General features: G+C 38.9%; 1 protein-coding gene across 4 annotated transcripts in view; it reads left to right on the top strand.

Annotated features, from left to right (window-relative positions):
* LOC138915533 (large ribosomal subunit protein uL15m-like) overlaps positions 1–24,749 on the top strand; it is a 79,387-nt gene that overhangs the window by 37,759 nt on the left and 16,879 nt on the right. For 2 of the 4 annotated variants that reach the window (XR_011421587.1, XR_011421586.1), the window contains exon 2: positions 9,231–9,299. The exons of the other annotated variants lie outside the window; for them this stretch is intronic. The gene's annotated coding sequence lies outside the window, so the exon portion shown is untranslated. The remainder of the gene's footprint in view (positions 1–9,230; positions 9,300–24,749) is intronic. 4 annotated transcript variants of the gene reach the window in all.

Raw genomic sequence — 24,749 nt, 5'->3', positions numbered from 1 at the left:
GATCATGTAAGTAGAGTTGCATGACCCCATTTCATTACTGTTATTAAAAATAATGGTACCTACCCTGTATCTCCCAATCCATGAAGGAAAATCACCTACAAGAGAAAAAATTAATAAACAATGCCCAAATAAACCCACACAGAATTGATACACACTAGCGTTGGTCAATTCTGGATGCCAGAATTTCAGAACACTACCTTCAGCAAATCAAACTCCATAGAGCTCTCTTCAGTGGGAAAAATACTTAATTTCTCTCACTGTAGTTCCGAAGATAATTAATGTGCGGCCTTAGCACTTAAAGAGGTCCCAGTTAGACATTCTTAAGTGCAAATAACATTCTAGGAAAAATAGTTTGTTTCAAGTCAAACCATGCAAGTCTCATGTAAACTGTAGACTTTTTCCATCACAAAAAGGAGCTTCCGGGGTTAAAAAGACATTTGAGCTCCTCGTACACGGTTTTCTAAAAAACAGCACCCTGTGATGTCATAAGTTGCCAATCTTCAAACTTCTTTAATTCAGGACACGAGTGCAAGGTAAGAAAATAAAGTCATTTTCTTGAGGACTTCAGACTTCCCTCACCCACAAACAAGAGAGAAACGAGCAACGGAGCCACCTCGAGTTAGGGTGCCTGGCCGCTAACGCCGGTCCCTACAAGCTGGGGACTCGCTCCGCAATGCAGAGGGCTCGGGGCTGACGGGGGCGGGCGCGCTGATCCTCCGGCCCGGCCGCAGCCCCGGCGCCCTCCCGACACCGACCACCCCACCCCACCCAGCCCACCCCGGACCCGGCGGAGGGAACCCACCCACCGGCCGCCAGGCGGTCAGCGACGCCAACCCTGCGCGAAGGGCAGTGGTGAGCAGCGGGCCGAGGGTCCCCTCCGAGCCCCGGCTGCCGCCACTCACCGCAGCAGTGGCCTTCCGGGCGGCGGGGATGATGGCGGGAAGCGGGGCAGACATGTTATTACCGCACATACACCGGCTCGACCGACAACGCGCGTCGCAGGCGGAAGGGAGAGAGGGCTCCCGGCCCGCCCCACCGGGCGCGCGCTCAGGTGTCGGCGGCCCGGCGGCGCTCTTTCCTGCCGGGCGTCCGGGACACCCTGGGGGAGACGCTCTCAGCCCCAGCGGGACTGCGTGGTCCCTGGAGCCTGGGCTTGCCTTCCGCTCCTGGGGCGCTGTAGTGAAAAGAATGAGCCCCAAAGCCAGTCATCCGCAACCCCACGTACTCCTTCGTTTCCTGAAGCTGGGGTGGACTCGTTTGCGCTGGGAGAGGTCGCTCGAGCTTTCGCTGTATTTCCGTTTGGGGCTACACCAGTGTGCAGTTTTGGAGTCGACTCCCCTCCTCCTTTAAACTTCAGCTGAAAGAGAAAACATTCAGTTGTCACCGAGAATGCACAACTTATTGATCGATGGATAGTGACATAGTACTGATTTAAGCATGAGACTAGACGGTCCCTTTTCTGCACAGGTGGGTCAATGCATATTAAATACATGGTATGATCTGGGAAAGCGCAAGAGATAGAAACCCCGTAGAACCAAAATGGCCAGACCTTCTGAAGTTTATCGTTCAATGGAGAAAGTTAAATGATATACACAGTCCTTAGGGAGTACAGTGTAAGATAGGGAAAGAAGCTGGTGAACAAAAGGCTTTAAAACACACACACACACACACACACACACACACTCACTCACACTCACTCCACTTTAATTCATAGGATAACCAGAATGCAGTCGTACTGTTTTTTATCTTTCTTGTCTTGGATTTGAGTGCTGAGAATTTGGGGGGCTCTCCGAAATGTTAAATTGATGCTGATTTATTGAAAATGATAATGTGACATTTCACTTATGAGTCTACAATTATGTCAGGCTTTTAAGTACTTGGTTGTGATTTAAGTATTTGGTTGTGATGTTAATAGAGACTAAAACTATCTTTAGCTGTTATGTCAACCTAAATGAAGCTGTCTGGGGGGCAAGCTCAAAAAATGAGTTTATTTGGGAATAGCCGAGGAATTGCAATTCTGGACGTGCAAACTATGGTGAACCATAGGCAAGTTGGAAGAGACAAGGGGAAAGTTAGTTTTTATTAGGTGTTAGGAGGAAATTAAGGAGGGTTATCTAGAATAAAAGTTCATTGGAGAAGAACAAGAGTGTAAGGTTGTGACAATGCGTTGTCGCTGCGGCAGGGACGGATCTTCCTTCCTTTTCTTAAAAGCAGGAGATGAAATTCCTAGGTGAAGATGTCCTCCGTTGCACCAGCAGAAAAGTTACATTCTTATCATCACGGATAAGAAGTTGGGACTGAGAGAATTTTATACAAATAGGCCTGGTTAAAATAATTCTTATCGTCCATCTTCCTGCCAGTTAGGCAGGCAGCAGTGAGTGGTATGTACGTGAGAGGTCCCCCTTCAGGGTTTCATGACTCCATTTTAAAAGAGGTTTTCCTTTATTTTCACACTTACTATGAACAAAACATGTTCCAAGACACTACTAGTCTGAGTTTTTCTGTGATGTAATATGTAGAGTTCCAGGTGCCACCAGCGGTTCTATCAACTGACTTCCGTTAGTTGGGAGTAGGACAGCTCAATTTTATCTAGAGACATGCACAGCATAACAGCGTTTGGGTCAAGGACGGAGGGCATATAGGAGGGTGGTCCCGTAAGATTAGTACCATATAGCCTAGGTGTGTAGTAGTCTATACCATCTAGGTTTGTGTGAGTACACTCTATGATGAATTGTGTAAGTACGCTCAATGATGAAACTGCCTAACACATTTCTCAGAATGTATCCCCATCATTGAGCAATGCGTGGCTATATTTCTGTCATCCTCCCCTCTTAGCCAGTCCAAATGCTGCTATTCCTGCAAGATTCACCGAAGTCTTTCATCCTCTAAGGAACCTTAGTGTTCTAATTAATCTCTTTGTCCCCCAGATAAGAGAAAGAAAGAAATATAGTAATAGAAAAAAGACAAAATTAGCATTATTTTCAGAGGATGATGATGCTAAGGTGTTTAAAGCAAAAGCCAACTGAGTAAATTTGAAGATCGAATTGGCTCTATCCAACAATTCATGAATTGAGCAGCATCCCAGCTAGCAAATAGAAGGGAGGTCCAAGGAGCTATGCAAAGTGGAAGGCTGTTATGGGCAGAAGGGACGGAATAAAGGAAGTTTCTAGCAAAGAGCAGATTCGGGCAAGATCACCTTCCTTTGGGGAAGAGTAGTGTGGGGATCTATGAGGCAGATTACTCACTCATGCCGACCAGGTAATTCCAGATTGACTAGTTAAAGGTCACATTCCTGTGAGAGACTGAAAGTGCAATTAAGTCTTGATTTATTGATGTGGGACTTAGCACAAGTGACACCATTTTGTTCCTGTTTTTTCTTTTTTAACAGTTCTCCCCCTTTGCGTGAGACTCTTAGCATAACTTGAAAGATGTGATCAAAATTTAAGGCATTAGTGCCACTCTCAGCTACCGCTCTGTTGGTCTCGCAGCTTTTACTGTTTCTCCGTGTTATAGTCACAGGTCATGAGGTTTTCTGCCGAATCCTGTGGTATTCACAGGTCACGACTTCACATTCATTTGCTTGATGGTTAGCAGCTGCAAACACGCATTTAAAGCTTTTGAGAGAATACGGTGCATCAGGGAGATTACTATGACTGTTACTGGTAGGATAATTCCCATGTCTGGAGTGCACTTCAGAGCCATGGTCCCCAAGACCCAAACCAATCAAAATCCAATAAGTGAAAGAAATACTCTGTTGAAGGAGTCACCTTTTTAAGCCAAGTGGCGCACTCAGTGATTTTATGTAACTAAATTTCAGCTTCCCCAGAAGTGTTAATCCAGGTGCAGCGGGTGGTGGCCACAGCACAGACACATCCTTGCTCAGCTAACAAATGATCAAGGGCTGTCATATTATCAAGAACTACTTTGAGCTGAGAGTCTAGAGATTTTCATTGGGCAGCTATTGCTTTAGCAGCGAATTCTGCAATACTTTCAAGAGTTAAGGAGGGATTTCTGATCACAGCCTCATTTGTACTCACTCCTAACAAAGGAAGTAGGGACCTGCCGAAAGAAGCACATCCTGAATCATGAAGGCCTCCTGGCAGGTCTTTTCGAATTGGATGATTAGGGGAGTTGACCAATGAAGTGTCTTAGCCTATTTGAGAACAGTTGAGTGGCACAGTTAGATAACCTAAGGGGCATTGCCCAGTTATGTGTTAGCCATCTAAGCATTTATTGGTCCAAGGAGAATGATCACCACCACCGATGAAATTAAATCCTGTTGGGGCGTAAACCATTACTGCTCAGGTGGCATTGTTCATGGGTTCCAGCATCATGAACAGATTGGAGTTTTTGATGATGAATCCAGCTGTCTGAAAGGTTGCTCTCCCTTAGTAATGGCTTGGGAGATATGATGGTGACATTATCTTGCCAGGCCAATGCCAGAGTAAAGGAAAGAAAGAGAGGAAGACAGTGTTTCATGTTTAGTTAAAATGGGAAATCTTGATCTGGTGTCTTGGGTGGAAGCAGTCTACGTCAATGTCAGCTGCTTCTCCTGCTCATCAGTTTGATTCAGAGGTCTTCAGTGTTTGTAAAGGACCAGAGGTCAGGAGGAGCTTTCTTCCACTGTGAGATGTGTAGCCAAGGTTTAAGTCCTGGAGGTTTGGCTGCCATCTGGGTCGGGAGGAAGACCTAGTATATTCCTTTCCAAGGAGATTCAAGGACAGTCTTTGGTCTCAGTGATTCCAAATCAGAAGGATGGGAGGAAATAGGAAACATTCGGTTGGAGAGTGGTAGCCAGATATTTGAGAAAATTAGAAGAATTTAGGATCCAGTTCAGTTTACAGGTATATAACAAAACCTCAAAGACAATTAACAGGGTTAGAATCTAAATATCTACAAAGGTGCAAACATAATTTTTCTCTCTACAATTACCCCATTTTTTACCAAAGATAATCACAGTAAAACTAATTTGTTTGTATTAAACTTGGCCTGATTATTTACATGAGTGTAGCAAGAATGGTGATTGACCACATAAGCTCTTTTAAGACTGCTTTGCTGGAACTTTTTATAAGGAATCTCAGATTTGACTCTTTCAAAGCCTCTGAGGCCAGGAAGCCAAGCCAAGTTTCAGGCAGTTCCTTACAGCTGTCTGGTCATGTCTGAATCTATGCATATCTCTCTCAACTATGACATTCCAGTCAAAGCCTTGGTAACATAGCCAATGTTTTCAATTGTACCCTGTTAGAAGGAGAACAGATTCTTATTGAAATTATGCAAGTAACTTACTGTATTGCCATGAAAAGAACACTTGAGTTTCTAAATTCTGGAGGGATCATACAGGGAGAAAAAGTAAATGTTTCCTCTTTGTTTACAAAAGTATACTTTACCAATTGTAAATCATAGGTAGCTTAAGAGAAAAAGTTTCCTTAAATCTGGAAAAACAAAACACTAAAGAACCAGAAATGTTTCAAACAAGAAGTCGTAAAAATTGTAACTATCCTTCTCAGCTTATTCAGTCCCAGGTTATTAATTCTTGTTCTGCTTGAACCCAGTTGTTTCTTTTAGTTCTGGAAATTCTTTTAATCTTAAAAACTAATTCTAAAATTCATAAACATGTAGGAGTATCCAGGAATGTTAAAAAAGAAATAGAGTAATTGGCAGTTTATTGAAGGGGATTAGAATGCACCACCCAAAATATGCCATATGGATTATTTTGAGGTAAGGCCATTGAGAATCAACAGATACAGAAAGAAGCCTTCTTGGAGATTCTTTATCTGACTAAGAGCAGAAACTTCTAAAAACTGAGGGCTGCCATAAGTCTCTTCTCCTAAGGGAGTTTTATGGCTATGAAGAAGACAGAAAATCGGCACCAACATGAGCCTGCACAAACAAATTTTAATAAATAACCTTTATCTTTCCTTAGTTTCCCCCTATATTTACCTTCTCACAATTTACCACCCTTAGAAGCTCAAACCTCTTTTCCTTTGTCTTGTCATTTCTTCACAAATTTATTTCCCTTTGTGAAAATGGTAACAGTCTGCCTCTTTAGGATTTTCATGTCATTTCTGAGGCCCCTCCACCATATGCATATGAAATAAACCTTTTTCTCCTGTTAATCTGTCTTTTGTCAGTTCAATTTGCAAGACCCCAGTTATTGAACCTGAGAAAGTAAAGGAAAAAATTTTTTCCCTCCTCATCAACATCATCTAGAATTACAAAAATTGCAAGAGTAAATTACCAATGTAGGAAAGGATAAGCAGATCAGGTCATTTACTGAATGCCCTTAGTTACTCAGATTTATTTCTAGAACAGAATTAAAACTCCAGGAAAAAAAAAAAAGCACACGGGAGAAATAAGTACATATTAGAGGTGGCATTTCAAATCAGTGGAAAATGATAATTTTTCAGCAAATGATATTAAAGTAATTGGCTACATTTGGGAGAAAATTCAGGTGGTTCCTCCATTATTCCTCCCACCAAATTTTAGTCAGTATCCAGAAATTCAAATGACTAGCATTTACAAGGAAGTGCCCAACTTTTCTAATAATTAAAGAAGTACAAATTAAAACAATTTATTACTTTAGATCCATGATATTGGAAAGAGTGGAACAAGCTTAAATTGCGTACACTGCTAATGGTGTGTGGTATAAAAGGGAATGACCCTGAAGAACAATTTGGGAAGATCCAGTAAAGTGGCAGATGTGCATAGCTATGACCCAGCAACTCTACTCTGGGGGCCTACTTTGGAAACCCTCACATGTACGTACACAGAGAGACATATAAGAATATTAACTGCAGCGCTCTTTCTAAATTGAAAACTGAGAACAACCTAGACACTCATCAACAAGAAAACGGATAAATTCATTTATATGTGAAAACACATTAAAGTACCATATATTGTTTCTTTCCGATGTTTTAAGATATGTGATGTACAATGAACTGCACATACCTAAAGTGTACAATTTGATAAGTTTTGTCTTGTTATATACTACTCAAACTATAACCACAATCAAAATAAGGAACATATCCATCACACACAAAACTTCTCTTGCTCCTTTGTAGTCTATCCCTGTCTCTTCCCTCTGTGCCCCATCCCCAGGAGACCTCTGATTATTTTGTCACAATAGATTTGTTTGCATTTTCTAACACTTCTTTCTCTCAGCATCACTGTTTAGAGATTCATCCATGTTGTTGTATCAGTTGTCATTTCTTTTATTGCTAAGTAGCACCCATTATATAGATATAACGCAATTTGTTTATCTGTTCCCCCGCTGATGGGCTTTTGAGTTGTTTGCGGTTTGGGGCTATTACAAATAAAGCTGCTATAAAGAATCTTGTACAAGTTTTCATGTGCATGTATGTTCACATTTCTCTAGGAGTGGGAGTACTGAATCAACTGGAAGGTGAAGTCTTGACTGTTTAAGAACCTGCCAAAATGTTTTCCAAAATAGTTAGTTTAAACATCTGATCAAATCTTTTGCCCATGTGATAAACTGGATTGTCTTATTATTATTGAGTTGTAAGAATTTTATGTCTATTCTAGATACAGTTACTTTGTCAGATACATGTTTTGAAAACACTTTCTCTCAATCTGTGGCTGGATCGTCTATTTTCTTATGTGTCTTTTAAGGAACAAAAATTTTTAATTTTCATGAAGTCAAATTTATTGACTTTTCTTTTATAGTTTATGCCTTTTATTTTAGTTTATGCTTTATTTAAGAAATTTTTGCTTAACCCAACATCACTAAGATTTTCTCCTATATTTTCTTCTAGAAAATTTATAATTTTGGCTCTTATATTTAGACACTTATTATGATCCATTTTGAACTAATATTTCCATATGGTGTGAAACAACGATTAAGACCTTTTTTTGCGTATGGCTCTCCAATTTCCTATCACCATTTATTGAAAAGATGATCATTTCCTCTTTGAATTCTCTTGGCTTCTTTGTCAAAAATCATTTGTCCACAGGATAGCCACATAAAAAGAATGAAGTTGTACAGCTATCTCATACCATATACAAAAATTTACTCAAATGGATCAAAGAGCTAAATGCAAGAGCTAAACCTATAAACTCTTACAAGACTACGTAGATTTAAATCTTTGTGACCTTGGATTAGGCAATGGTTTCTCAGATTTGAATAGACATTTCTCCAAAGAAGATATACAAATGGCCAATAAACACATGAAAAAATACTCAACATAATTAACTAATAGGGAAATGCAAATTAAAACCAAATGAGATACCACTTCACATCTGCTTGGATGGCCATAATCACCAAAGACAGGTAAGTGTTGGCTAGGGTGTAGAAAAATTGGAACATTCATGCTGTTGGGAATGTAAAATAGCGCAACTGCTTGGGATATTTTCCAAAGTCTGGCAGTTCTTCAAAAGGTTAAGCATAAAGTTACCCAGCAATTTCACTCCCAAGTATATAACCAAGATAACTGAAAATGTACGTCCTCGCAAAAACTTGTAAACAAATGCTCATAGCAGAATGATTTGTAAAAGCCCCAAAGGGGAAGCAAATGTCCATCAACTCATGAATAAATAACCAAAAGGTGGTATATCCATACAATGAAATATTACTAAGCAAGGAAAAGAAATGATACATGCTACAACATTGAAAGCATTAAACTAAGTGAAGAATCCAGTCACAAAAGACCACATATTGTATGATACCATTTATGTGAAATGTCTAGAATAGGCGAGTCCATTGAAACAGAAAGTAGATTGGTGGCTGCCTAGGGCCAGGGTAGGAGGATTCAGGAGGAAATGGGGAGTGACTGCTAATTGATACAGGGTTTCTTTTGTGGGTGACCTAAATTTTCTAAAATTAAATAGTAATGATGGTTGCGCAACTCTCTGAATATACGAAAAACCATTTAATCGTACATTTAAAATGCGTGAATTGTATTGTATGTGAATTATATCTTAATAAAACTGTTATTTTAAAAATCTATTGTCCATAAATTTGTGAGTCTACTTCTGAACTCTCTATGGTGTTCCGCTGGCCTGTGACTATTCCAATACCACGTTGTCTGGATTACTGTCTCTTTATGATAAGCTTGGAATCAAGTAGTTTTAGTCCTTCTACTTTGCTCTTCTATTTCCAAGTTGTTTTGGCTATTCTATATCCTTTGTAGTTCCATATTCATTTTAGGGTTGACTAATGTATTTCTTCAAAAGAACCTATTGAGATTTTCATTGAGATTCTCTCAAATCTACAGGTCAATTTGAGGAAAAATGACAACTGAGTCTTCCGATCCATGAACCAGTATCTCTCTCCATTTATTAAGGTAATCTTGGATTTCTGTCAGCAATGTTTTACACTTCTCAGTGTATAGTCCTGAATATCTTTTCTCAAATTTATTCCTAGAAAATCCATGTTTACGTTATTGAAAATGGTACTTTAAATTTCAGTTTGACCATTTCTTGCTAGACATAGAAATGTAACTAATTTTTGCATATTGACCTCGTATCTGCAATGTTGCTAGACTCACTTAAAAGTTCTAGTAGCTTTTATTTGTAGATTCCTCAGGGTTTTCTTAGACAATTATGCACTTGAAAATAAAGACAGTTTTACTTCTTTTCCAATCTGCATGTTTGATTTTTTCTTTTGCCTTACGGTACTGTCTAGGACCTCCAATAGAAGTGGTAGGTAAACATTGTTGCTTCATTCCAGATCTTAGGGTAAAAGCATTCAGTCTTGCATCCTGAAATATAATGTCAACTGTAGGGTTTTTGTAGATACTCTTTATCAGGTGGAAAGAATTCCCTTTTATTCCTTGTTTGTTGAGAGTTATTGTACTGAATGAATCTTTGTGCATCGAATGTTTTTATATATATATTAAAATGATTATTTTTTCTTTAGTTTGTTGACATGGTAAACTATATTAATTGATTTTAACATTAAGTCAACTTTGCATTCCTGGGTTAAACCCCACTTGGTCATGATATATTTTGTTTTTTCACTCAATTCATGATAAGTTGTTTGTTCAAAAATTGTGAAGAATTTTTCCATCTATTTTCATGAGGGATATTGGTTTATAGTTCTTTTTTCTTGTAATGTCTTTATCTGGTTTTGGTATCAGGATAATGTTGGCTACATAAAGTGAGTTGGACAGTATTCCTTCCTCTTTAAAAGTCTGGAAGATTTTGCGTAGAACTGGTATACTCCCTCCTGGGATGTTTGGAAGAAGGTGGGGGGGGAATAGGGAAATGCTTGTCAAAGGGTACAAACTTGTAGTTATAAGACAAATAACCTTTGGGTCCTATTGTACAGCATAGTGATTATAGTTAATGATACTGTATTGTATACTTGAAATTTTTTAAGAGAGTAGTTTTGTTTGAGGAAGATTAGCTCTGAGCTAGCATCTGCCACCAATCTTCCTCTTTTTGCTGAGGAAGATTGGCCCTTAGCTAACATATGTGCCCATCTTCCTCTACTTTACATGTGGGACGCCTGCCACAGCATGGCTTGATAAGTGGTTCCCATGTCCGTGCCCAGGATCCGAACCGGTGAACCCTGGGCCGCTAAAGCAGAGCACGCAAACTTAACTGCTATGCCACTGGGCCAGCCCCAAGACAGTAGATCTGAAGTGTTCTCACCACACACAACAAAAAAGTAACTGTGATGGATGTGTTAGTTAACTTGACTGTAATAATCATTTCACAATGTATGTGTATATCAACGGTTTGCATTGTACACCTTAAGTACATGCAATTTTTATTGTCAATTATACTTCTGTAAAGTTCGAAAAAAAATGTTTAGTAGAATTCAGCCATAAAGTCATCTAGGCCTGAAGTGGAAATCAATTTCCTTAGTAGGCATAAAGCTAGTTATGTTCTTTATATCTTTTTATTAAGGGTAAAAAACAGCTTTATTGAGATATAATTTACATACCATACCACTCACCCATTACAAGTGTACAATTCAGTGGGTTTCGATATATTACATTATTGATTTTTTAAAATTGTGGTAAAATATATTCAACATAAAATTTGTCATTTTAACCATTTTTAAGTGTACAATTCAGTAGCACTAATTCCATTCAAAATGTTGTGCAACCTTCACCACTGTTTTCAAAACTTTTTCATCACCCCCAACAGAAAGTCTGTAATTGTTAAGCAATAAGTCTCCACCCTACCCTCTCTCTAACCCCTGGTTATGTCTAATCTACTTTCTATTTCTATGAATTTGCCTATTCTAGATACTTCATATAAGTGGATTCATACAGTATTTGTCCATTTGCATGGCTTATTTCATTTAGCATAATGTTTTCAGTGTTCATCCATGTTGTGTCATGTATCAGATCTTTATTCCTTTTTATCATTGAATAATATACCTTTGTACATATACACTACGTTTTGCTTATCCTTTCATCTGTGGATGGACACTTGGATTGTTTTCACCTTTTGGTTTTAGTGAATAATGCTTCAATGAACATTGGCATAAAAATATCTGTTTGAGTCCCTGCTTTGAATTCCTTTGGATATATACTTTCAGCTTTCAACATCTGACCATGATGCGTCTTGGTGTAGCCCTCCTTTCATTTCTCCGACTTAGAGTTTGTTGAGCTTCAGGGATATATATTGTTTTTATCATATTTGGGAAGTTTTCGATCACTACATAGTCAATATTTTTCTGCTCTTTTCTCTCTCTCCTCTCCTTCTGTTACTTCCATTACACATAGGTTGGTGTGCCTAATGGTGTTCCACAATTCTCTAAGGCTCTGTTCATTTTTCCTCATTCTTTTTTCTCTCTGCTCCTCAGATTGCATAATCTCCATCAGTCTGTGTTTAAGTTTTCGGGTTTGTCCATCTTTCGGTTCAGATTTATTGTTGGGCTCCTTTAGTGAGTGATTGTCCAGCCACACCCTTGATGTTCTCTCCAGAACAGATTTTCTCATTTTTTTGTAATGTAGATAGGTTGAGAACTTTCAAATCTTCAATTTTGGTTTCTTTTTCTAACTTGCACCTCAGAACTCTTCCAGCCTCTACCCATTCCCCAGTTCTAAAGCCACTTCCACAATTTTAAGTATCTGTTACAGCAGCACCCTACATCCTGGTACCAAAATCTGTATTAGTTTGCTAGGGCTGCCTTAACAAATTACCACAGACTGGGGGGCTTAAACTACGGAAATTAATTTTTTCACAGTTCTGGAGGTGAGGAGTCCAAGATCAAGTTGTGGGCAGAGCTGTTTCTTCTGAGGCCTCTCTCCGTGGTTTGTAGGTTACCGTCTTCTCCCTGTGTCTTCACGAGGTCTTCCCTTTAGACGAGTCTTTGTCCAAATTTCTTCTTCTTGTTTGGACGCCGGTCATCTTGGATTAGAGCCCATCCTAATGACCTCATTTTAGCTTAATTACCTCATTAAAGACCTTTTCTCCAAATACAATCACATTATGAGGTACTGGGAGTTAGGACTTCAACATACGAATTTTTCAGGAACACACTTCAGCCCGTGACATACTTCCTGGTATGGAACCTGCATCCTGTCAGCAAGCTGGGGTGTGGGTGCTCAGGGCCCAGTGTTTTCAACCTGCTCCTACCTGTGGTAGAGTTCCACCTTCCAAGTAGGGGCTACTTGGGGTAACAGAGCCCCAGTCCTCTTGGCTACATTTGCCTGGAATAGAACTTCTGCAACATGAAGCTGAGAACGTTAGACACTGCAGCAGCCTGCTCTCCCAGGGAGAAACTCTCACCCTAGACTGCGAGCTAAGAGGAGAGAGAGGGTCTCATTTTCTTGTAAAGCTGGATCACTCCGACTTGTAGGAGGGGTGGAGGTAGGAGTGGGACATGGCTCAAATGGCACAGACTTGCTGTTCTTACCCAGATTTACTACATTTTCCTGAGTAAATGTTTTTTAATTTGCTGTATGCCATTAGGACAATTTCCAGAAAATTTAAATTTAAAAATAATAATAATTTTTACCATTTTTTTTTTGAGGAAGATTAGCCCTGAGCTAACATCTGCTGCCAATCCTCCTCTTTTTTTGCTGAGGAAGACTGGCCCTGAGCTAACGTCTGTGCCCATCTTGCTCTACTTTATGTGTGGGATGCCTACCACAGCATGGCTTGCCAAGTGGTGCCATGTCCACACCCAGGATCCGAAGCGGCGAACCCCGGGCCGCCAAAGTGCAATGTGCGAACTTAACCACTGTGCCACAGGCTGGCTCCAATTTTGATCATTTAAATGATCGTTTCATGGGGAAATGTTCTGCCGAGCTCCTTATACCACCATTCTGGAAGTCCTGTCTCTATTACTTCTTGAGTCAACTTGGCTAGTTTGTGTCTTTCAAGGAATTTGTCTATTCAATCTAAGTCATTAGTTTGTTGGCGTAAAATTGTCTACTCTATTCCCATATCACTTTTAATGTTTGAAGGTTCTGTAGTGATGTCTTCTCTCTCTTTCCTGATATTATTTATTTGTGTCTTTTCTCTTTTTTATCGTTATTGGACTTGCTTGAGATTTGTCAATTTTATTGATCTCAGACAAATCGTTTTTGGTTTAATTGGTTTTCTCTCTTTTTGTCATTTTTGGTTGTTTTTTATTTTTATTGATTTCTTCCTTTTATTTACTTTTTTCCTACTTATTTGGGTTTACTTTGCTCTTCTTTTTCTGGCTTCTTAAGCTTTAACCATAGTTTTGAGAATTTTCTTCTCTTCTGAGTTTTTAATGCTATAAATTTTCCTCTAAGAGCTGCCTGGGTATACCCCACAAATTTTGATATGTCATGCTTTCATTTCCATTCTATTCAAAATATTTTAAAATTTCTTCTGGGATTTCTTCTTTGATGCATGAGTTATTTAGAAATACGTTTAGATTCCATATATATGCGGATTTTTCAGTTATCTTTTTTTCTTTTTAAGATTTTATTTTTTTCCTTTTTCTCCCCAAAGCCCCCTGGTACATAGTTGTATATTCTTCGTTGTGGGTCCTTCTAGTTGTGGCGTGTGGGACGCTGCCTCAGCGTGGTTTGATGAGCAGTGCCCAGTCCGCGCCCAGGATTCAAACCAACGAAACACTGGGCCGCCTGCAGCGGAGCGCGTGATCTTAACCACTCGGCCACGGGGCCAGCCCCTCAGTTCTCTTTCAAATACTGTTTTCTCTGAGTTTGAAAATTTTTGTAATTGAGGTCACATTGGTTTTTAATATTGTGTAAATTTCAGGTGTACATCATTATATTTCAGCTTCTGTATAAGTTACATCATGTCCACCACCAAAAGTCTAGTTTCCGTCTGTCACCATATATATGTGCCCCTTTACCCCTTTTGGCCTTCCCCCACCCTCTTCCCCTTTGGTAACCACCAATCTGTTCTCTGTTTCTGTGTGTTTGTGTGTTTGTTTGTTTATATTCCACATGAGTGAAATCATACAGTATTTGTCCTTCTCTGTCTAACATTTCACTTAGCATAATACCCTCAAGGTCCATCCGTGTTGTCTCAAATGGCACAATTTCGTCTTTTTTATGGCTGGGTAGTATTCCATTGTGTGCATATACCACATCTTTATCCATCATCTTTTGATGGGCACTTAGGTTGCTTCCCGGTTGTGGCTATTGTGAATAATGCTGCAATGAACATAGGGGTACATGTATCTTTTCAAATTAGTGTTTTCGTCTTCTTTGGATATCTACCCCGAAGTGGAATAGCTGGATTGTATGGTAGTTCTATTCTTAATATTTTGAGAAATCCCCATACTGTTTTCCGTAGCGGCTGTAGCAGTTTGCATTCCCACGAGCAGTATATGAGGCTCCCCTTTTCTCCACATCCTCTGCAACTCTTGTTATTTCATGTCATTTTAGTAATAGCCATTCCAATGGATGTGAGGTGATATCTCATTGTAGCTTTGGTTTGCATTTCTCTAATTATCAGTGATGTTGAGCATCTTTTCTTTTCTTTCCTTTTTGGAGAAGATTAGCCCTGAGCTAACTTCTGCTGCCAATCCTCCTTTTTTTGCCGAGGAAGACTGGCCCTGAGCTAACATCCGTGCCCATCTTCCTCTATTTTATGTGGGATGCCTGCCAGAGCATGGCTTGAGAAGCATTGTGTAGGTCTGCCCCCGGGATCTGAACTGGAGACCCCAGGTTGCCAAAGTGGAAGGTGTGAACTTAACCGCTGTGCCAACGGGCCGTCCCCTGAACATCTTTTCATGTGCCTGTTGGCCATCTGTAAATCTTCTTTGGAAAAATGTCTGTTCATATCCTCTGCCCATTTTTTGATTGGATTGTTTGTTTTGTTGTTGTTGAGTTGTGTGAGTTCTTTATATATTTTGGAAATTAACCCCTTATTGGATATATGACTTGCAAATACTTTCTCCTAGTTGGTGGATTGTCTTTTCATTTTGTTGATGGGGAAGACTTTTAGTTTGATGTAGTCCCGTTTGTTAATTTTTTTCTTTGTTTCCAGTGCCTGAGGAGACATGGTATTCAAAAAGATACTGCGAAGACTAATGTTGAAGAGCATACTGGCTATGTTTTCAGCTAGGAGTATTATGGTTTCATGTCTTACATTCATCTCTTTAATCCATTTTGAGTTGATTTTTGTGTATGGTGTAAGATAATAGTCTACTTTCATTCTTTTGCCTGTGGCTGTCCAGTTTTCCCAACACCATTTATTGAAGAGACTTTCCTTTCTCTATTGTCTGTACTTAGCTCCTTTGTCGAAAATTAGCTGTCCGTAAATGTGTGGTTTTATTTCTGGACTCTCAGTTCTGTTCCATTGAGCTGTGTGTGTGTTTTGTACCAGTACCATGCTGTTGTGATTACTGTAGTTTTGTAGTATGTTTTGAATTCAGAGATTGTGATACCTCCAGCTTTGTTGGTTTTTCTCGAGATTGCTTTGGCTTGTTGTTAGTTTCTAATGTAATACCATTGTGGCCAGAAAGCATAGTTTTTATTATTTGAATTCTTTTACATTTATTGAGACTTTCTTTACGGCCAATCTTACAGTCTATCTTGGTCAGTGATCCAGTTGTATTTGGGAAAAATGTTAGGTAGAATGTTGGTTGATAGAGTTATTCGGGTCTTCCTTTACTGATTTTTCTGTCTACTTCATTTGTCATTTATTGAGAGAAGGGTATTGACATCTATAATAGTGGCTATAATTGTGGATTGGTGCAGTTCTTTTAATTTTATCATTTTCTGTTTTATGTATCTTGAAGTTCTGTCATTAGGTGAATATGTATTTAGTGTTGTTGTTCTTTTCCGTACAATTTGACAGTCTCTACCTTTTCATGACAGTCTCTATCTTTTCCTGTTTCAAAAATCTCTGCCTTTTGATTTTTTTTTACAGCATTCACAGTTAAAATGATTACTGGTTGTTGTGATTAAAGTGGTTAAATGTACCATTGTGCTATTTATTCATTCTCTCTCTTATTTGTGATCTCTTTGTATTTTTTTTCTGCCTTCTTTTAGAAGGCAGAAAATTTTACATTTTCTAATTCCATTTAATCTCCTTTATTGACTTGTTAGGAATAAGTCAATATTCTTTTCATGTTATCTGTACTCTTTGTTTTCTTTATTTTATAAGTTGTTTTAGGGTTTATATTAGACATCTTCCACTTATTACGCTCTACCTTCTGATCATATTATTATCCTTCATGTATAGTATAAGCTCATTACAATAGTTTACTTTCATTTCACCTTTCCTAGATTTTAGGTTATTGTGGATATACATTTTATTTCTACATATATTAGTAACCCCACATGCATTGTTACATTTTTGTTTTAACCGGTCAGTAATGTTTTAAAGATGTTTAAAAATTAGGGAAAAGTGTATTTTGTATTTACTCACAAACTTTGCGTTTCCAGTGCTCTTTATTTCCTTGTGTATATCCAGAATTATAGTTGGTGTCATTTTCCTTCTGTCTGGAGGATTTTCTTTAATATGTATTATAATGCTGGGCTGCTGGTGATGAATTTTAGCTTTGATATGTCTGAAATAGTATTTATTTCATTTTCATTTCTGAAATGTATGTTTACTGTATATAGAATTCTGGGCAACCATTATTTTTCTTTCAGCTCTTTAAAGGTGTTGCTCCGTTGTCTTCTGGCTTTCATTCAATCCAGTGAGAAGTCTGCTGTAATTCTCATTTTTCTTCTGTACACGTGTCTTTTTTTGGGCTGCTTTTAAGTTTTTTCCTTATCACTGATTTTAAGCAATACGATTATGATGTGCATTGGTGTAATTTTCTTTGTTTCTTCTGCTTGGGGTTCATTGAGCTTCTTGGAAATATGAGTTTATGGTTTTCATTAAATTTGGAAAAATTTCATCCGTAAGTCCTTCAAAATTTTCAGTCCTATCCGTCTCCTCCTTTTTGGGAGTGCAGTTATATCTGTATTAGGGCACATGATGTTTTTCTATAGCTCACTGATATTTAGTTTTTTCCAATCTTTCCTCTCTCTCATTTTAGATGATTTCTGTTGTCTTTAAGTTCATTAATCTTCTTCTACAGTGTCTAACCTGTTGATAATTTTAACCATACTGTTTTTCTTCTCAGACATTGTATTTTCACTTCTAGATGTTTATTTGTGGTTTGTTTTGTTTGTTTCCTTTTAGATTAACAAAGGTTGTTTTACCATGCTAAAAATATAAAATATACCATCTTAACCATTTATGAGTGTAGCACAATTCAGTAGTGTTAAGTAAATTCATATTGCTGAGGAATAGATTTCTTTTACATCTTCCATATCTCCTTAAAATGCTCATCTTTCATCCTTTTTGAACATATGAACTATATTTATACTAAGTGTTTAAACATTCTTGCCAACTGTTTCTGTCATCTCTGGGTCTGTTCGTATTGATTGATTTTTCTTTTCATTTTAGGTCTTATTTTCCTGTCTCTTGCATATCTGGTAATTTTTTTTTGTCAAGTGCCACATAGTGTGAATTTTATTTTCTTAGTTGTTGGAGTTTCTGTATTTTTTTCCTAAAATATTTTCAGGCTTTGTTTTGAGATTCAGTTAAGCCATTTGTAATCAACTCTGCCATTTTGAGGCTTGCTTTCTTGCTTTCTTAGGTGGGTCCAGTACAACTTTTAGTATAGGACTAATTTGGTCCCAACACTGATGTGATACCCTCTTGAGAATGTCCTTGTATTAGGAGGTTTTTTTTATTTGGCTAGTGGGAATATAGAGTATTACCAGCCCTGTGTGAGTTCTGGGATGGCTATACTTGAATCTTTCTCATGGTCTTTCACTGGCCTTGAGTAGTTTCCTCACACACCTGCATTGATCAGTACTCATTTGGAGCTCTTCCTGCGCAGATCTGTCTTCTCTCATACTTCATCCCATAAATGCTCATAAGATTTCCTTGTATGAGCTCTGTATCTTTAGCTCCTGGAACCAGCAGGCTCCGTTTGGGTACTTCCTGCCTGCACATAGCCTAAAAATTCTCTCCAGGCTGTAAGCTGGGGCAATAATATGGCTCACATCTTTTGTTTCATTTCTCTCAGAGATCATTATCTTTCACTGACTGTTGTCTAATATCTGGAAACCACTGTATGTTTTGTCCGGTTTCTTAGTTGTGTGTGGTGGGAGGATAAGTCTTGTTGTTTTCTTTTTAATCCAGTTGTGTTTACCCCATCATTGCTAGAACCCCAAATCTCAAAAATACTACATATTGATAACAGATACATACAGATGTAGTAAAAGTACAAAGAAAAGCACAAGAAGGATAAATTCTAAATTCAGAATAGTGGTTACTTCTGGGGAAGCTGGGAGAAAGAGGAATGTGATTAGGTATAAAAAGAGACCTATAGGGGGCCATCCCCATGGCCGAGTGGTTAAGTTCATGCTCTCCACTTCCACGGCCTGGGGTTCGCTGGTTCGGATCCTCGGCATAGACCTACACACCGCTCATCAAGCCATGCTGTGGCAGCCTCCCACATAGAAGAACTAGAATGACTTATAACTAGGATATAGAACTATGTACTGGGGCTTTTGGGAGACAAAAAAGAGGAAGCTTGGCAGCAGATGTTAGCTCAGGGCCAATCTTCCTCACCAAAAAGCGTGCAAAAACAAGACCTATGACTATTTTTATAATATTTTATTTCATAATCTGGGTATTGGGCACATAGGTATTTGGCTTAGTGTTAGTCACATTTAATATCAGTCCTGAAATATTTCACAATTGAAAGATTTCAAACAGAACAAAGGATTAAGTTTTTTAAAAAGACAAACTGAAAATGCTAGAAGAAAAAGCAGGTATGTCTTAGTGGTGTCTATAACCTTTTACTCCCTCTACAAATGGATGTATAATATGTAAGAAATAGTCTTCAAATTAATATTATCAATCATTCATAAAAAACATTGAGCCGGTCTTGTGCCCATTTCTTTGATTTTTGCTCTGAGAAGTTGATATGGAGAATATATGTATTTCCAGACTGTTCTTGACTTTTAGAAAAGTTTAAGGCACCTTGACTGAAGTGAGCAAACTAGAATCCTGAGTAGGGACAATGAGGTCACATTCTGTGGATTCATTCTTCCAGGTCTGCAAAACAGTAAGAAACCATTTCCTCAGTATTAGAGGGATCAGATAGCAGCAAGACTCGGAAAGCTTCACCAAACTGTCTTCTGTTTCTACCATATGCCTCCCAGAGGAACCAGAACTAGCAATTCTAATGGCCTTGCACAGTTGTAGGAGAACTCCTGCCACTACCATGCATGTATCTATGACTTTCCCTCCTTTATATTTTCCCCTGTGAACATGAAGGACTATAGTAGTAGTTAATTATGTTTTCCGAATATTTCTGATTCTCTGCCTTCCAGGACGTGGTAGGACTGCGATTCCCAGATTCTTGGTTTGGGTGGGGTCATGTGAATAGTTCTGGTTAATAAAGTATAGGTGGAAGAAATCTGTGTCACTTACAGACTAGAGCTTTTCATTGCTGGTGTGAGGCCCTTCAGAATCTTACTTCCTTTTGTCACAGCAACCTGCAAGTTTCAGTTTGGTGGCTGCTCTCTCAGCCTGGGTCCTGGAATTAGATAAAATCTAGAGTTCCCAGATGATCCTTGATGAGATTATGATACAATCAAGAAATAAACCTTTGCTGAGAAAGTGCTAAAAATTCCTTTGTATCATTCAGTTCAAATGTCCCTTCAGAGAGGCAATCCTTGACCACGCAGTCTAAAACCCACCGCAAATATCAGTTGCTGTCTAACACAATCCCCTGTTTAATTGTCTTCATAGTACTCTTTACTTTCAGAAATGGTTTTATTTATCTGCACTTCTTTATTCTATTCCCCACCCCCTGCCAAAAAAAGCCCCCAGATTACTCCATGAGAATAGAAGACTTGCCTGTTTCATTCACTGCAGTATTCCCAGCACTTTGAGGATAGAGAGACATGAAAGAATCAGATTAGCCTAATTTTTACAGGCCATGGTAAGTGCAATGTGAAGTCACTGAAGGGTAATGAGACTCTGACTACTTTTGGAGAATGGACTGGAAGTGGGCAACAGTGGAAGTGAAAGTAGATCAGTCAGTAAACTCTAGCATTGTTCTAGGCAAGATAAAGGGGGGTTGAACAAGTATGGTGTTTGTAGATCAAAAAGATAGGTCTTGTTTATGTGGGAATTAGGGAAGAGAAGCATCAAGAAGACTCTTAGGTTGCTGGCTTTAATAACTAGATAAATGGAGGTGCCATTTAATGAGATGGGGAATATAAGGGAAGAGCACTTTGGGGGGACTGTGGCAGAGAGTTGGATATCTAGAATTTCCTTCTGACTATGTTATGAAGACATCCTAGTCAAGATATCAATTAAACAGCTAGATACTGTCCATGAAAATAATCCATAAGCAATCTATAAACGAAAATATGGGTGAATTTGTTCTGAGCTGAAATCTGAGGACCATGGCCCGGGGCCTTTCTTCCCACAGGAAGAAAGGGCACCAAAGAAGTGAGATGTACAGAGTGGTTATATACCCCCAAGCAGGACGTTTCACATATGATTGAAATGTCCCTCCCACAATAGTCACAAGATTGCCCTGTCAGCACAGCACTTGATGGACACAGCAGGTAGTAGGTCTGCTATCTCAGAGGGCGTAGCAGGAGGCAAGTCTATTGTCTCGAGTTGGGCAGTCACAGGTGAGCACAGCAATCAGTTTCTAGCCTAAGGAAAGAGGCTTAAGCCTTAAGAAGATGCCAACTTTGGGAGAGGGAGGGAAGTTGCACCTTTATCTCAAGGGCCTTTGTTCTTGCCATAGGGAATATCTAAAGCAGATATACAATGCATGCTCAACAGCCACGGTCAGGCCCTTTTGGAAAGACAAGGTCAGGCCGAATTAGGTTTACACCAAATGGCTTCCTCATATTCTCCAATATATCCTATTGCTTGCCATTTTTATTTGTCAATACAAACAAGTTGAACTCAGATTTGGGATGCAGATATAAACCTGAGAATTTATAAACCATTTAAGATCACCTGTGTTGGGGAAGTGGGAGAATTCCCCCCCCGCCTTTTCCTTAAGGTTCTTATGGCTGGTCAAATAATTTAAAAGGCAGGTTAGCAGGAGAAAAATCAAACAAAGTTTAATAGCATGTATACATGGGAGAAACTCAGGAGAAACAGTAACTCAGTCATCTGGCTGAGGCTGCCTGTTTAAATTTCTTCAGCTACAGGAAAGGAGGATGTTGGGGGTAGTGATCTGGAGCTTCAAAGGGGAGGAAGGCAACTCCTGGAAATGGAAAAGCAAATGTTTGGTAAATAGAACTTTGATAAGAATGGGCTTAGCAAGGATCCTCCCAGTCTACCAGATACCCAGAGTCATCTAAGGTGATGGCTTGTCCTGGGGACTGGCCTTTATTTTAAATTTCTTTTAGGCAGTTGGGGAGAAGGTGGAATGTTCTTCCTGAGTCTTCTGAGCTTTTATTTTCTTCAGCTTGAAATAATCCACATACCAGAGTGGTGCATCTTGGGGGGCGGGGGGGGGGGGGGGTCATGCCCTGAACCCCATCACCTGCATAGGAAAAATACATTTCAACATTTTGGGGTTAGATAGTATATGAGGAGCCACTAAAAGTGAGAGAAGCATGGGCTATCCAGAAACCCAACAAGAAAAGTATTTCAAGGAGCAAGTGCTCAACTGCTTTGAATGCTGCTAAGAACTCATTTAAGAGAACAGAGAATTTATATTTTTTTCAGCTTTATTGAGGTATAATTAACATTAAAAAAATATACATAGTTAATGTATACATTGTGATGAATTTGGACAATATGCTTACACCCATGATACCATCACCACAATCCTGGTAATAAATATATCCATCACCTCCAAAAGATTTCTTACGTCCCTTTGCTTTTGTGTGTGTGTGTGGGAAGAACATTTAACATAAGACTTATCCTCTTAAGTTTATAATGTTGTAGATCTCTAGAACTTATGTATCCTGCATAACTAAAACTTGATGCTGAACAGCAACTCTCCATTTTCCCCACTCCGGTCCCCTGGCAACCACCAATCTATTTTCTGCTTGTCTAAGTTTGACTATTTTAGATACCTCCTATAGGAGAAATCATGCTATATTTGTCATTCTGTGACTGACTTGTTTCAGTTAGCATAATATCTTTTTTTTTATTGAGTTAATGATAGGTTACAATCTTGTGTGATTTCAGTTGTACATTAATGTTTGTCATTCGTGTTGTAGGTGCACCATTTCACCCTTTGTGCCCGCCCCCCACCCCCCCTTTCCCCTGGTAGCCACTAATCTGTTCTCTCTGTCCACATTTTTAAATTCCTCCTCTGAGTGGAGTCATACAGAGATTATCCTTCTCTAACTGGCTTATTTCACTTAACGTAATTCCCTCAAGGTCCGTCCATGTTGTTGCAAATGGGATGATTTTGTTCTGTTTTGCAGCTGAGTAGTATTCCATTGTATATATATACCACAACTTCTTTATCCATTCATCTGTTGATGGGCACTTAGGTTGCTTCCATGTCTTGGCTATTGTAAATAATGCTGCAGTGAACATTGGGGTGCATAGGACTTTTGGGATTGCTGACTTCAAGCTCTTTGGATAGATACCCAGTAGTGGAATGGCTGGATCGTATGGTAGTTCTATTTTTAGTTTTTTGAGGAATCTCCATACTGTTTTCCATAGCGGCTGCAGTAGTTTGCATTCCCACCAGCAGTGTATGAGGGTTCCATTCTCTCCACAACCTCTCCAACATTTGTTACTATTAGCTTTAGATATTTTTGTCATTCTAATGGGTGTAAGGTGATATCTCAGTGTAGTTTTCATTTGCATTTTCCTGATGATCAGCGATGATGAGCGTCTTTTCATGTGCCTATTGGCCATCAGTATATCTTCTTTGGAGAAATGTCTGTTCATGTCTCCAGCCCATTTTTTGATCGGGTGGTTTGATTTTTTGTTGTTGAGTTGTGAGAGTTCCTTATATATTATGGATATCAAGCCTTTGTCAGATATATGACTTGCAAATATTTTTTCCCAGTTAGTGGGTTGTTTTTTTTGTTTCAATCCTGTTTTCATGTGCCTTGAAGAAGCTCTTTAGTCTGATGAAGTCCCATTTGTTTACTCTTTCTGTTGTTTCCCTTCTCTGAGAAGACATGGTGTCCGAAAAGATCCTTTTAATACTGATGTCAGAGAGTGTACTTGCCTACGTTTTCTTCTAGAAGCCTTATGGTTTCAGGTCTCACCTTTAGGTCTTTGATCCATTTTGAGTTTATTTTAGTGAATGGTGAAAAAGAATGGTCAGTTTTCATTCTTTTACATGTGGCTTTCCAGTTTTCCCAGCACCGTTTTTGGAAAAGACTTTCTTTTCTCCATTGTATGCACTCAGCTCCTTTGTCGAAGGTAAGCTGTCCATAGATGTGTGGTTTTATTTCTGGGCTTTCAATTCTATTCCATTGATCTGTTCACCTGTTTTTGTACCAGTACCATGCTGTTTTGATTACTGTAGCTTTGTAGTAAGTTTTGAAGTCAGGGATTGTGATGCCTCCCGTTTTGTTCTTTTTTCTCAGGATTGCTTTAGCAATTCGGGGTCTTTTGTGGCCCCATATAAATTTTAGGATTCTTTGTTCTAATTCTGTAAAGAATGTCATTGGGATTCTGATGAGATAGCGTTGAATCTGTAGATTGCTTGAGGTAGAACGGACATTTTAACTATGTTTATTCTTCCAATCCATGTACATGGAATGTCTTTCCATCTCCTTATGTCGTCATCCAATTCTCTCAGAAAGGCCTTGCAATTTTCATTATATAGGTCCTTCACTTCCTTGGTTAAATTTACCCCGAGGTATTTTATTCTTTTTGTTGCGATTGTGAATGGTATTCAGTTAGCATAATATCTTCCGGGTCCATCTATGCTTTTACAAATGGTAGTATTTCCTTAATTTTTAAGTTTGAATAATGTTTAATTGTGTGTCTATCTCGCATTTTCCTCATTTTCTTTATCCACTTGACTATTGATGGACATTTGAGTTGTTTCTATATCTTGACTATTGTGAATAATGCTGCAATAAATGTGGGAGTGTAGATATCTCTTCACAATCCTAATTTCAAGTCTTTGCATATATACCGAGGAGTAGAATTGCAGGATCATGTGGTAGTCTATTTTAATGTGGTTTTTTTTGGTGAGGAAGATTGACCCTGAGCTAACACACCTGTTGCCAATCTTCCTCTTTTTGCTTGAGGAAGATTGTCGCTGAGCTAACATCTGTGCTAATCTTCCTCTACTGTATGTGGGATGCTTTCACAGTGTGGCTTGACGAATGGTGCTAGGTCCATGC

Source organism: Equus caballus, chromosome 9, assembly GCF_041296265.1.
Source record: "Equus caballus isolate H_3958 breed thoroughbred chromosome 9, TB-T2T, whole genome shotgun sequence".
Classification (NCBI taxonomy): Eukaryota; Metazoa; Chordata; class Mammalia; order Perissodactyla; family Equidae; genus Equus; species Equus caballus.
This window is presented reverse-complemented; position numbering and strand designations above follow the sequence as displayed.